The sequence below is a fragment of the Cupressus sempervirens genome, chromosome 3 (assembly GCF_028749045.1).
Source record: "Cupressus sempervirens isolate cs-2001-9-10 chromosome 3, ASM2874904v1, whole genome shotgun sequence".
NCBI classification, from domain to species: Eukaryota; Viridiplantae; Streptophyta; class Pinopsida; order Cupressales; family Cupressaceae; genus Cupressus; species Cupressus sempervirens.
In genome coordinates, this window is record NC_143120.1 from 97,116,917 (window position 1) to 97,131,923 (window position 15,007).

Genomic DNA, 15,007 nt, shown 5'->3' on the forward strand with positions numbered 1-15,007 from the left:
AGTTTGAATTTGAGTAATGTATGTGAGTGCCAAGTTGAGCTATTAGCATTGACCAAGTGTCAATAATGAAGTTTTGAAAGTGTTAAGCAATTGAGTTGAAATGTTTTGATAGAGTTGATGGAATGAAGAAATGTGATAAGTGAGTTATCACGTGTTGGTCAAGATAGTTGTATCTCACCCACTATTCATACGAAGCATTGATGATGCCCTAATATTGAATTTTTGAGGTATATATCAAATTTTACAAGTCATTTTCAACACATAATGATTGAGTTTTTAGAGAGCAAAGTGATTTTGAGTATTTGGATATCTTTTAGCAGAGATTTCTAATGATTCAAGGCATGTTTTCAGTAGTTGTTGTGAGTTGTGTAATTGCTGAGTGGTGTTGAAATTGTGTTCAAACCCCAAATTTAAAGAAATGACATATATCTCATCTAGAATTGAGAAAAAGGTGGACTTCAATGTCAATAATTCTCAACTAGTGAAAAATGATGTTTGTCCTCTGCCTAAGTACAAGGTGTATCCTGAGATAGTGATGAAGGGTGATCAAAACATAGTCTAGGAAGATGCCAAGGATGTTTTCATAAGAAAAAATGGGAAAATACCATTTTTTTTTTTTTTTGGTATTTTCTATGTTCTACTATTATGAATTTTTGAAAAACTTCAGACAATGAATGTAGAACTTTAGAAGATCATTCTAGAAATTCTGACAATTCATGATTTTGAGCTACCAATAGAAAGTATGACTTCTACAAGTAGACATAATTTTTAATATAGATTTTTGTCATTTTTATAGTTGTTAGAGTTTATTTTTTAATTCATTAGCTTGTAGACATTTCGTTTTCATTTCCAAGGGATAATGGTGACCCTTAGGATCCATCAAATCTATATACAACTCTTCTTCTTTTTTCAAAATGAATGGATCACTTTTTGGCTTGCAAAAACATCTATAGTTGCATTTTAATTGCTTTCAATTAAGTCACAATATTGCAAGTGTTAGGATTAAACCATGGATAGAAATAACAATTACATGCAAATATAACCAATATCAAAAAATAATAGATCACACAAAAAAGAACACAAGACATCAAAATTTAACATGGTTCACCCAAATCCTGGGCTGTCCACCAAACAACAAGTTTGATATTATTATGATCCAATTATTACAACTTGATTACAATCTGCAATCCCTTACAACTCAATACCACTGCAAGAACTAATTTTGCATCACACACTATGAAACAATCCCTAACCCTAAGCTCTTTTATACAAGTATTTTTACTGCTTTAGGGTTATAATTAATAATTACATGTCGGCCCAAAATATCAATAAAATAGGGTCCCAAAGAATTTATGAAGTATGTACAATACTTTCTTGATCAGCCACCACAATCTAACAATCTTCCACTTGGGGACTGATTAGGCTCCACACTAAACAACAATCTCCCACTTGGAGACTGATCTTGTAGCTATACCGCTACTCCTTGAGGCTCCCACTGCATCAAACCACCCTAGACTCTATTGTTTTTGTATTCATGTTCAGTCTAGAAGACTAACCAAAGCTGAAGAGGAGTTTAGTTTCTCCCTAGTTACTACCTTTGTAAACATATCTGCTGGATTGTCATCTGTATGTATCTTGTCCAACTTTAATTGTCCATCCTCTAAAACTGACTGAATGAAATGGTACCACAATTGTATGTGTTTGGTCTTTGAATGCAGAGCTAAATTCTTTGCAAGATGAATGGCACTTTGACTATCTATAAACAAATAATTATCCTTCTGAGGATGTCCCAATTCTCCCAAGAAGAACTAAAGCCATATCATCTCCTTGGTTGCTTTTGTAGCAGCAACATACTCTGCCTCTATAGTGGATAAAGCATTAACCTTTTTTAACCTAGAAACCTAGCTCACAGTTACCCCACCAATAGTAAAGAAATAACCTATAGTACTCTATCTGGTATCAATATCCCCTACCAAATCAGAGTCAACATAGTCTTGTAAATCATAGTAGAGCCCCCAAAGTCTAAACACTTATTGGATGTTCCTCTCAAATATCTGAGAATCCATTTGACTACATTCCAATGCTCAATTCCTAGATGTCTCATATAATTGCTAATGACTCCCACTACATGTGCAATATATGGCTTTGTACATACCATAGCATACATCAAGCTTTCTATAGCTAAAGCATAGGGTACCTTGGACATCTTATCCTCCTCTTCTTGTGTCTTGGGACACATCTCCTTAGTCAACTTCAAATGACCAGGTAAAGGTGTGTTGACAGCTTTAGCATTATCCATAGAGAAATGTTGCAAGACCTTCTCAACATAATCAACCTAAGATAGCGTCAATTTTCTATTCTTCCTATCTCTGTAAATCTTCATACCAAGGATTTTTTTTTCTGCCCCCAAATCCTTCATAGCAAATGCATGTGCTAACTGGCATTTCAACCCCTTAATATGATCCATGTTATACCCAACTACAAGCATATCATTAACATATAAACATAAAATAATGTAGCTATCATCATCCAACCCCTTCAAGTAAACACAATGATCCGAATGACACCTATTGTATCCATGCTCATGCATAAAATTGTCAAATTTCAGATACCATTGCCAAGGTGCTTGCTTCAAGCCATATAAAATTTTCTTCAATTTGCACACTAAGTTCTCCTTACCTTTGACCTCAAATCCCTGTAGCTAAGCCATATATATCTTTTCATCCAAATTACCATGAAGGAAGACTATTTTAACATCAAGTTGCTCTAAATGCAAATCTTTCAGTAGCCACAATACTTAAAACAATATGGATAGAAGTCATATTAACAATAGGAGAAAATATCTCATCAAAATCAATGCCTTTTTTTTATGCAAATCCTCTTTAAAATGACCTAGCTTTAAATCTTTTCTTACCTCCATCCTCTTCTTTTAACCTACAAAGCCACTTATTATGTAAAGCTCTTTTACCTATAAGCAACTTGCATAAATCCCATGTCTTATTCTTCAGCAAAGAGTCCATTTCATCTTTCATTGCAAACTCCCACTGAATCTTAGTATCCACCTACACAGCTTCATCATAACATTCAAGTTCACTAGAATCAATAAGTAAAATTGAATACAAAGAGGGAGAAAATCTTTGTGGAGGTCTAATTTGCCTTGTTGACCATCTAGCATTCACTGTTGTGTGTGGTATTTATGGTTGCGATTGTTGCACATCATGAGGAATGGTTGGAACATTATCTTTTGAAGTATCATGCAACACTACATAATCATCTTCCTTCTTCTCATGTTGCCACAATAGATATTTGTACAATACTTTCTCATTGATTATGACATCCCTACTTCTTACAATTTTATGATTTTCAAAATCTCAAAGCCTATAACCAAATTCATTAATGCCATATCCAACAAATACACATTTCTTTGACTTGTCTTCTAGCTTGGTTCTATTTTCAAAATCTATGTGAGCAAATGCTTCACAACCAAAGGTTTTGAGAAAAGAATAACTCACTTTCTTACCAGTCCATGCTTCCTCTAGAATACCACAACCCAAAGGAGTAGAGGGATCTCTATTAATCAAATATACAATAGTATTGATAGCCTCCACCCACATGTGTAAGGGCAACCCAACATGCAACCTCATGCTCCTTGCACACTCCATTATAGTCCTGTTCATATGTTTAGCCACTCCATTATACCATTAGTGGAGCAATAATCTTCAAATTCATGACTACAATACTCACTACCATTATTAGATCTGAGAGATTTTAATTTTTTACCAATCTCATTTTCAACCAAGCATTCCATTTCTTAAAAGTTTGAAATAAATCAAATTTCTGTCTGAGGAAATAAACCCATACTTTTCTAGTTGCATCATCAATAAATGTAACATAATAATGAGAGCCACCAAGGGAGGATACCTGAGCTAGTCCCCATACATCGGTATGCACAAGTTCTAATTTATCCCTTTTGTTTTCCTTCCAAGTTTTCACAAAACTCACTCTCTTTTGTTTTCCATACACACAACTTTCACAGAAATCCATATTAGCACATTTTAGACCTAGAAAAACTTTCTTTGAATGAAGTACTTTCATACCTTTCTCACTCATATGCCCAAGTCTGTTGTGCCACAGTGTTGTATTAGAATTTACAATAACTATTTGTTCTCCCTGTTCAATTGCAGCTATTGTTCCTGAACATTCATTTTTCTTTGAAATAATTAAAGTAGAAGGAAAAATATGACATGATATAAGGTGCCTACTTTCACACCTTTTTCTACTACAAGGGAACCATTTGAAAGCTTCCAATTTTTATCATTAAAAGTAACTACACAACCCTCATCACCGAGTTGCCCTGCTGAAATTAAATTTCTACTCAACCTTGGAACATGTCTTACCTAATGTAGTAGCCAATAATTCCCATTCTGCAACTTAATCTTGATTTTTCCCTTTCCAACAATCTGACAGGGTTCATTATCCCCCAAATAGACAAGCCCAAAATCCCTTTGGACATAATCAATGAAATGATCTCTATGAGGTGTAGCATGAAATGAAGCACCAGAATCTAAAACCCAAGAATCATCAACACTTTCTAAAGACAGAAGCAAAGCATCCTCTTCGGATTTGTTACTTATCACATTTGCCTCATTGTCTCCATCTAGTTTATCTCCTTCATTTTTCTTTTGAGACCGACAATCTTTCTTTTTATGCCCTGGTTTCCCCTAATACCAATAGTTGTTTGGTCCTCTCGATTGAGAGCTCCTCCCCTTTGACTTTCCTCTTGGTTTCCCATAATTTCTAGAATTACTTCCTCTCTCAGTCGTTCTGCCTTTACTTTGTGCATTCAAAGCACTTCCTAATGTAGATCCACCTGAGGTTTTCCTATGAGTTTCCTTACTCAAAACAACACTGATCCCATCATCATATTTTAGGGTACTAGATCTAGGAACAAAATTACTCACGACCATTACCAAGCCATTCCAACTTTTAGGCAAAGAACACAAAATCAAGAGAGACCTAGTTTCTTCATCAAAATTGATACCCACAAAAGATAACTAACTAGTAATAGTATTAAAATCATTTAAATGATCTGCAATAGATCTACCTTCTACCATTTTCATATTAAATAAATGCTTCATGAGAAATACCTTGTTTGAAGCGGAGGGCTTTTCATACAATTTTGCTAGGGTTTGCATCAATTCTTTTGTTATCTTTTCTTTTGTAATATTAAATGCCACTGATGGTGCCAAGCATAATTGAATCTTCCAAGTGCCTTTCTATCTAAAAGATCACATTCATCATTTGACATAGATCCTTGATTCTTGGTTTTTCCTTCCAACGACTTCCATAAATCCTTTTGATAAAGATAGTCTTCCATTTGCATCTTCCATAACTAAAAGTTATGCCTATTAAACCTATCAGCCCTCAACTTACCCTTGTCTACCATCACTCCCACTCAACCATGAGACTTTCCTATAGAGGATAACTGAAAAATAACCTCACTCTGATACCACTTGTTAGGATTAAACCATAGACATAAATAATAATTACATACAAATATAACCAATATCAGAAAATAACAAGTCACATAGAAAAGAACACAAGGCACCAAAATTTAACATGGTTCACCCAAATCCTGGGCTAAATCCACCAAATAGAAAGTCTAATATTATTATGATTCAGCGATTACAACCTGATTAGAATCCGTAATCCCTTCTAGCTCAATACCGCCACAAGAACCAATTTTGCATCACACACTATGAAACAATCCCTAACCCTAAGCTCTTTTATACAAGTATTTTTACTACTTTAGGGTTATAATTAATAATCACATGTCAGCCCAAAATCCTGATAAAATAGGGCCCAATTTTTTTTCAAGACAATACCCTGAGCCCTAAATAATTTATGAAGTATGTACAATAGTTTCCTGATCAGTCACCACAGTCTAACAACAAGTTGTATTCTAATCTAAATTGCTAATTCAAATCAAAGGGTGATCCCTTAGGTGCCTTGTCATTGATCCCACCTAGAGTCACAATGATTCATGATGTTAGGATATGTTACATGTGCAAAGTAGCAGAGGTAAGAGATTACAAATTAAGACTTGCATATGAAATGTAGTGAAAAGGGAGTGTTGAAGGAACAACATAAGCACTTGGCCAAGAAAGGGTTGACTCATGCCCTAAATTTCCCAAGAAACTTTAAAGTGGAAAAGATCAAAACCATGTTGAGTAGGATCCATGGCATGCAACTATAGCTGGAAAAGTGGACCAGTAAAGATCACTAGAAAAATCATTCATCATGTGATTGGTTACCCTATTACAGAAAAGAAGAAAACTACATGATGCCAAAGTAGAGATGTCATTGAAGCAAGCTTAGTAGTTTGGAACAAAAGAGGATTAACAATCTCTAACATCATAGATGCCAAGATTGAGTTTGTATTAAGGGTTATAGCACATAAGTTCTATCAGTCAAGCCAACTTGATGGCTTTCCATGTATAGTAGTGGACCAAGCATGAAAAGTTGTGAAGAAAGATCACACTTATGATCTTGCTAAGCTACAATTGACTCAATTATTTGAGAATATGACAACCATCCGCAAAACCCAAAATACAATGTGTAAGTTTGAATCATTGATTGTCTACATATTTTTCTATGTTCATAATTCTTTTCCTACATACAAAAATATTGTTTAGGATCAAGGCATAATGGTCACACAAAAAATTAATGAGTTCATTGATTAGTTGGGTGATAATTTTGACAATGTTATGGATAAATATTTTGAGGAGTTCAAACATAAAATGAAAAGAGGACAAGGATACCAAAATTATTGGTAGATAAGTATTACAGTGAAGTCTTTTTTCTTGTTGACATAGACTACACCTATGTAAAGGCAGTGATTTCTAGGGTTGCATGGTTAAGATCTTTGCCTTATGAAATCAATATTGATGATGTGACTCCAAAAATTGCTGCATTAATGCCATAGGAGGTTGACAAAAATGTAGAACCATTTAGCAAATATGAGGATGCCAAGTTTAAGATCACAATCATCTTGAAGGTTGCTAAAATAAATAGGAAAAGAAAAAGTATGATTAAGGACTTGGAGAAGACTTTGGGTGAAGGTGCAAAGAAGGAGTTCCTAAGCACATTACAGAAGGAAAAGGTGAAGACAATTTCAATAGTGAAAGTGAAGATGGTGATGAAGAGGAAAATGAACAACAAGAAAAAGAAAATATTGAAGGAAAGGGAAAAGAAATAGTGGTTACTGAGCTACATGCTAAAAAGAAGAAGCAAATTGTAATCTTCAAGCCCTCTATCAAAGAAAGTTTTAAAATGGTAGCGACTAAGCCTGCACCAACATCATCAAGGGTGACTAGGAAAAAAACCAGAGTGACTTCTATTGCAGTTGAGGCTAAGCCCAAGAAAGGAGTGGTTAAGATTATCAAGCCTACTCAAGGAAAAATGTTCATAAAGAGGAAGATTAGTACTAAAGAAGAGGCCAAGCTGGGTAAGCCCTCAAAGAATCTAAGAAGAAAGGTAATGATGGACAAAGATGAAGAAGAAGGTGATGTAGATAGGATTGAATTCGATGACATTATCAGTTTAGAGTTGTTGTACATAAGCCACCTAAAAACATTGTTGAGGTATATGATAATATCAAAGGTTGTGTTGGCTTATCAATTTTTAAATTTATCAAAGATAAAAAGTTAAGCAAAACTAATAGGTGAATATTGATGAAGCATTGGATGATATGATGGAAAATTTTAGGACTACGCCATTAGAGATAGGAAATAATGTTCCAAATGAGTTGTACAATGAGATTGATGAAAATTGGCAATATGAAATAATGACCAAAAGATGGACTAGAGATGCCACATTATCTCAAATAATGTCTGAATTGACAAAGAAGAAAATCACTAAGGCAATAGAGAAATATAGGAACAATTTTGTGCCTAAAGAAAGAGTAATTTTGGTATTCAAGAATAAGATAGAGGATATTGTGAAACAAAGTAAAATGATCTAGAAGGAGATATATGGATTAGTGGCTAAGGATGATAGCAAGGATGATGATGAACTAGAGGATATTGAACAAGTTAAGTTGGATAACCAAGAAGATTATTATGATGACATTGGGAATCTAGAGGAAGTAATATAGAGGAAGGTATATGAAAGGGAAAAACAAGCAACAATAACTATTGAAGATGAACCTATATACAATACAAAGGATGAGAGTGAATTGGCTAAGCAACAATTGAAGGAGGAAACTCCTTTTCAGATGCCTATTCATGCCAAGTTGCAAAACTCCAATCTAGTAAATGTTGAAGTCAAAGAATATCCTAAGATTGGAGGGTAAGGCACTACACAACATGTAAGAAATACCATATCAAATACATTTACTATTCCTATGTGAAAATAAAAGAATAAATGAAGAAGGATGACGGTGTTGTCGAGAAATAGGATGTGTTAGCCACTGAAGGTCAAACTGCACATGAACTAGAATGAAAAACCAATGATAGTCAACAAAATGATGATGCCACAGCTAAATAATTTAAGATAGAAGAGAGAAAGAAAAAATATATGGAACAACCTACCACTGGTGAAGCTAGACCAAGTGCCTCATGACCTTATATTGAGGGAGAAAAGCAGGTTGGATGATTGAGTTCAACTAGTAAAATCACACCCACTAATGCACAACATAAAGGCAATATACCTCCATAATAGGTAATTGTTGTTATAGCAAAAAAAATAATGAAGAGGAAAGGAAAAAATATGTGGAGCCTAAAGGGATTGAGGAGAAAGAGAGACCAAGTGTAGAGATTTCTACACAAAGTCTATAACTATCTAGATGTCAAGCTCCAGTACCCCAGATTGAAAGGGGAAGAGAATGAAGAAAAGAAAGACCAAATTTCTTAAACGAATACAAGATAAACATGTTACAATTGATGAAGTGATTGTGATTCCACAATTGGACACAAAAAAATTAACATATGATCAATTGGTTACATTTCAAGAGATATTAGCCAGGGAGACAAAGCAGGAAGAGATGAGAAAGGAGCATCAATAGAAGAAAGTTTTACATGAAATCAAAGGCATATTACTGAAGACAGTTGATGTTGACAACCTAAATGATCAAGCCCCTATAATGGAACATGTAGTTCAAGTAGTTGAGAAATTAAATGACCCATATATTGATTCAAATGAAAAGTTACTACAATGCTCAAAAAGAAAGTTTGAAAAGAAAGTCATGGCAAAAGTGGCAACATAGATTGTTGTCAGCTAGGTAGAACTTTCCCATATTGTAAATAATTTGAAAAGCCAAATAGGAGTCCTAGAGTGAGGGTGGTCAATGAGATTCCAAGACCTCCCTATCAATTAGTGAATATGATGTGTTGATATTCTAATAGGCCAGTACTCATGTTACCTAATATGATATCAAAATAGTATTTGGTGAATATCATATGTTGATTTTTTTGATAGGCCAATACTCATATGGTATCATATAATGAAAGTCTCCTTATCAAAGATTTCTCTGATGTGTCATTTCTAAATATTGCAAATGGTGTAATATTTACCTAAATGTTTATCCTCCCTAACTAAGAGGGAGTGTTAATGAGTGTAGTTTTAGTCAAATAAAACACATTAAATATATTTGTATATATATGTGAGATATATACTTAATGATATATATCATGCCAATAAGTAAATGTTATTGATAATTAATGCAAGTTAAAGAGACATGTCTCTTGTTGGTAAACAAATTTGTCATAGTAGAATTGCCCAACGGAGTGTGTGGCAAACCATTCACAACAGTTGGATAGGCCCTTGATATGCGGCCTTCCTCTATGTTTTGAGGGGCAACTCCCTCGTATGATATAATTTTTAAAGGTTTTTTCGAGTAAAGAATCTAAAACTTCAAAGTTTAGGAGAAAGTCATGGAAGACGAATGCACCACACGCCCTCACAACCTTCTTTGGTAAATAAAATCAATAATAGAGGTGCTCAAGAGCTATGCTTGAAAGCAACCAGTATTATTAAGCACATTCTTTATCATTCGTAAACACTCGCATAGTACCATGAGAATGTCTACTACAGCGTATAACAATTTGGATTTTAAAATAAGAAACCCAAAGCACATCTCATTTCATTTCCTTGCACCAAGAAAGCAATAGAGATTTTTCAATTCAGAGATAAAAAGTGTACATACTTTCCAAAATTTATCCCTAGATCAAAATTTCAGCATAGTGTTCCCTTATTTTTCCCACCAAAAAGTCCCTTTACAAAGCCAAAAGGTGTCCTTATATAGACATAGAGGTTAATAACTACCTCTTCGTGGTTAATAACCACCTCCAAAATACGTAATTTTGGAGGGTTAATTAACCTCAAGAAAATTAACCTATACAAGGAAACTTGCAAAAACAAAACTTTAGCTAGAGTTCCTAAAGATGTTTGCATATACAATCACTGATTCTTCTTGCTTCTAACTCTATCTACCCGGACACAATTGATCTATCTTGGAAAGCCCTATAAGCACCGAGGATGATCATCATTGATTCATAGTTCAGGATGAACACATTTTCCATCCTGAGTTTGGCTGTGAAGTATCTATCTTGAATTTCTTCTGACTCTTGTCGATAGGCTGAAATGTTACAATCTCCCAGTGTGACTGCAACCAGGCTAAGCTTCATCATAGTTTCAGCATCCGATACACGGTTCTCTATTTCTGAATGAATCTGAACACTAAAGGAATCAAGGAGAAACTGACAATCAACATGCTAAAGATCACTTATTGGCACCCCACCTGTGATAGTAGAAATTAATTCATCTGTACTTTTTGTTTTCAGTTGCTCCGAAGAAGCTACTAGCTTTTTGAACTCAGTGATCCCTTTGCTGATGTTTATCACCTTCCAACCAACACTTTTACTCCAGATACGTATTTGGTTGTCACTTGGATCAACAATAATTTTCTCAAGAAGTAGGGTGCTCGCATCTAACTTGGCCATTTCTTTTAATTCATTAGCTACTTTTTGCCAGTTGGATTTATGTTCCTTGCTATTTTCTAGCTCCTTAGAAATTTCTTGTATTTGTGCGATGGCTTTCCCATATATCTCTTTCACTCCAGTTATAAGTTTTGAAGTATCTTCTATCATCCTGTTTATCCAAGCTTGGATCATCATACTATGTGACTTGTGTTGGTCGATTCTTTCAACAACAGTATGATCTAAAATACCATCAAGACCTATTAAAATCGGCAGAGTGACCATGGCTTGGGCATTAGAAGGATTGCTGATTGAATTAATATAAGCCACCATCATCTGAACCTGTTCCTTGAGTCGCTCCTTAGCTCTTTTCTCTTCCTTTTCCCTTTGCAACATCTGAGTAGCAATCACTTCAAAATTTTGGAACTCTCTTTCTGCATTAGAAGGACCAAGATCAACCTTTTCTAGAATGAAATCTGATTCGGATGCTTCATCAACAATCTTTTCAATTATAGGCTTGGCTAATTCCACACACAAATTGCCTGAAGTTTTATCAATAGCTAACCTGGACATCACCTTGGTCTTTTTCACCTTAGGAGGCTTCTAAAGAATACTAGAGATTATGTCAAATGGAGGTGGGACCATTTGAACAACTTTCTTCCTCTTCTGAAGACTATCTTGGAACCACGAATGCGTAATTTTTGAAGCTTGTGCGTCACTTGTTATATTTTCAGCAACCACCATTAAGTCTTCTGAATTAGATAACAGGTTATCTAATTGTGTGATGTCTATTATTGGCATATCAGGAGGAGAAAGACTCAAGTGAGGGATCACTACATCATGAGGGGATGTAACAGGGACATGTGATTCAACAATTTGAGGACTTCTTTGGTCTTTTTCATTGGATTTATTGCTTTCTTGATTCTTTCTACCTTTCATTCTTGTCCTTTTTCTTTTGACTATAAACTTATCCGACTGATTCAGATCTTCATCCCAATCTTGAGCACCTGTATCCAGTTGTTGTATCTTCTCACTAGAAGTTGCCTCTATTGCCATCCGAGATGATTTCCCTATATTATTTCTCCTCTCTTTATTTTGAAATTCACCAGTTGCTTTTTCGGCTCTGACTTTACTGATCCACTCTCTTGTTCTTTTAAGAACATAGGAAGACCTCTCCTTCAAGCTTTTTAATTCAGGAATTGACCAATCAATAGGAGGGAGCTCTAGCAATTCAATTTTCTCATAATAGTAAGGATCGACCAAAGAAACCTCATCGTCATCTACACCTATCACATCAATGTCCAACTTGAAATCTATTACCTGTCATATTGTAAGCCACATCCAATCTCTCTTCCTAACTTCAAAATCATTTTCATAGTCCTCCCAAAAGTCTTCTAGAGTCGGGAAGTGACCAAGACTGGGATTTAACTTTAACTCCTTCACTGCGTAGCCCTTACTACCATAAGGGAAACACATCATGTAAGGATGCAAATTTATTGTGGCAATAGATCTTTCAATGTTCCTGGCATCTGATGCAGTATCACAACTATAATATCCGATGCCGATAGGAAAAGCTATTTCATCTATCCTCCTGTTCCTGCAAAGTTTATTAATTTGACTAATTTGCCTGCACATTTCAATTAAGACCAGTTTATCATCAACAAATCTAGGTAACATCAGCGGACGCCCATCATAGGCAGCTAACCAGATATAAGTAAACTTCAAGAATTGTATGAAAACACTTCCATATTTTTGTACTTTCATCGTTGCTTCTAGTGAAATCCTGAGTCTAATGTTCCCTTGAATTTCCCTTACAGTTAGCATGGTGAATGCGTCATTCACTCTTCTAAAATGGTGTAGGCTATTATCATACTGAATTTGAGGAAGATGATTATAAATGATGGTTGCGTCATCATAAATGCCCTGCTGGTTAAGTCCTGGCCAACTTTTGGTGCTTGCAATAGCATAGAAAAGGTATGAAGTCATATAAAAGTAGTCATTTTCTTGGAGTCCCATGAGCTGTCTATGCAGTGAGTCGCTGATAATTTTAGCCCAATCAATATATTATTTTCCTTCACAGACCATATTAATGAATAGAAACATCCAACCTTCGAACTCGTGTGAATCTCGAAGACCAACGATCCTGCTCAACAAAGTTACCATGTTCGCCACATCTTCTTTAAGTGATGATCTGTGAATGGATTTTCCTAATTGAGATTTTCCTCTTCTTGGTTGGAAGAACCACGATCTTGCCACAATATTTAAACATTGGGTTTGATTGGCAGTAAAATATTCCTTGGCAGTTCTCAGGTTAATGCTGGCATATTGCATCCTAGTGGGCAATCGAAAAATAGTAGCAATAGAGGCAGGTTCTAGACGGACAATTACTTCATTGTTTGGTGAAATAACTTCTCTAGTGTTGGGATGATAAGCCTTCACGCACTCCAACACTAATTCTGGGCACTGTACTGAAATGGGATGTCCGCCTGCTTGAGCCAAGCCACTTTCCAATATCTTTCCAGCTAATGGAGTCTTTTCTTCATTCACAAGAGATGACCAGAACTCTTGAAGGCAGACACTTCCTAAAATGGTATCACCAATATCTGGAAGCGTACTCCTTAAAACAAGAACATAATTCGGCCTCTGATACTTGTACTTCATGGTTTGATTTCCAATCCTTTTCTCAAATATGCCAAGTTCCAAAGAAAATGAGAATGCTGATCCGAACTTGGGTGACTTAATGAGTGAAGCTTCCAAAGCTGCAGGTCAGGAAAAAGTATTTCATTTTGTCAAACATTTTGCCAACACTCTATATGTTCGGTTTATGTTCACCACCTTTTAATTTTGGCATTGTATCAAACAAGTCAGGAGCAAATCTCAAAAATTGCGAACATCTTCCATAACTTGTCCATGAACCTGGCAATAAATTATTAAAATTCCCTTAGATTCAAGGCTCTCACCATCTCAAAGCCGCAGTCCTGTCATGCTTTTCTCTCGTTTTAAAATATAATTGAACTGGACAACCACCTTCCACCAATCGGGCTATGGCACCAATGTTATCATTTATTTTGAGCCTTCGAAGCTTTACCAAAATTCCCACATTTATCATCAATTTCATTTTAATGTCTATGAAAACTCTCTATTTTTCTTATCACAGAAAAGCAGAAGAAACCCCAAAATTCATGAAAGTGTACAGGTTCTCAGCTCTGATAGCATAGGTTTCTACTTCCCATGGCTGTCACCGCTCATAAAATGTTTGGATATGAACCATAAGTAATCCTTAGAAAGAATGCCCAAATGCTGATGCACGACACAAGCACAAAAATGTCTATCGTGAGTTTAGGTAACGACCATCAGGTTTATTCGCTTGGTGTAGTTGGATCAGTGATAGAGTAGACGGAGTGACATATAAATGCTTTACCCTGCTAGCATGAAGAGAATAACGCACTCATCTGTGCAGGCCACGACGTTCTAAAGATCTACCATGAACGCATTATTTTATAATCTTGTTATCCAATGAATGTACAACATCAATGAGTGTGCAACGATCAAAGGAGAATTGGAAAATGTTTAGGTTTACCCAACACAATATGCAAGAAGTCTTTTAGAAGATCATTTATCTTGTTCATGTGGATATGAGCAGACATTTCTCCAAACAGGTCGCAGCACTTTGAAAGACCAACTTCATGTATATGTATTGCTGCACACATTTGGCGAGTTGATATATATGTATCGCTGTCTATCCACAGGTTATATAGATGCGTGCCAGCCACAAAATCCAACTTCCTAGCATGGATAGCTTATCTATGAGTTCTGCAATAATATATGAGTATGACTTTGCTTTCTGAAAACAAAAACTTCTCATACTTCAACCTACGTGTCACTGCATCTTGTCCATATTATACTCCAAGAAGATCTGCTATGAGTTGTTTTGCTGTTGCAGATTGGCGCTGAGGATTGATTTTGATGTTTCCCACTAGTTGAGGTCCTCCGATTGTTTGATGTCTCATAGAAGAATTTAAAACAAGTTA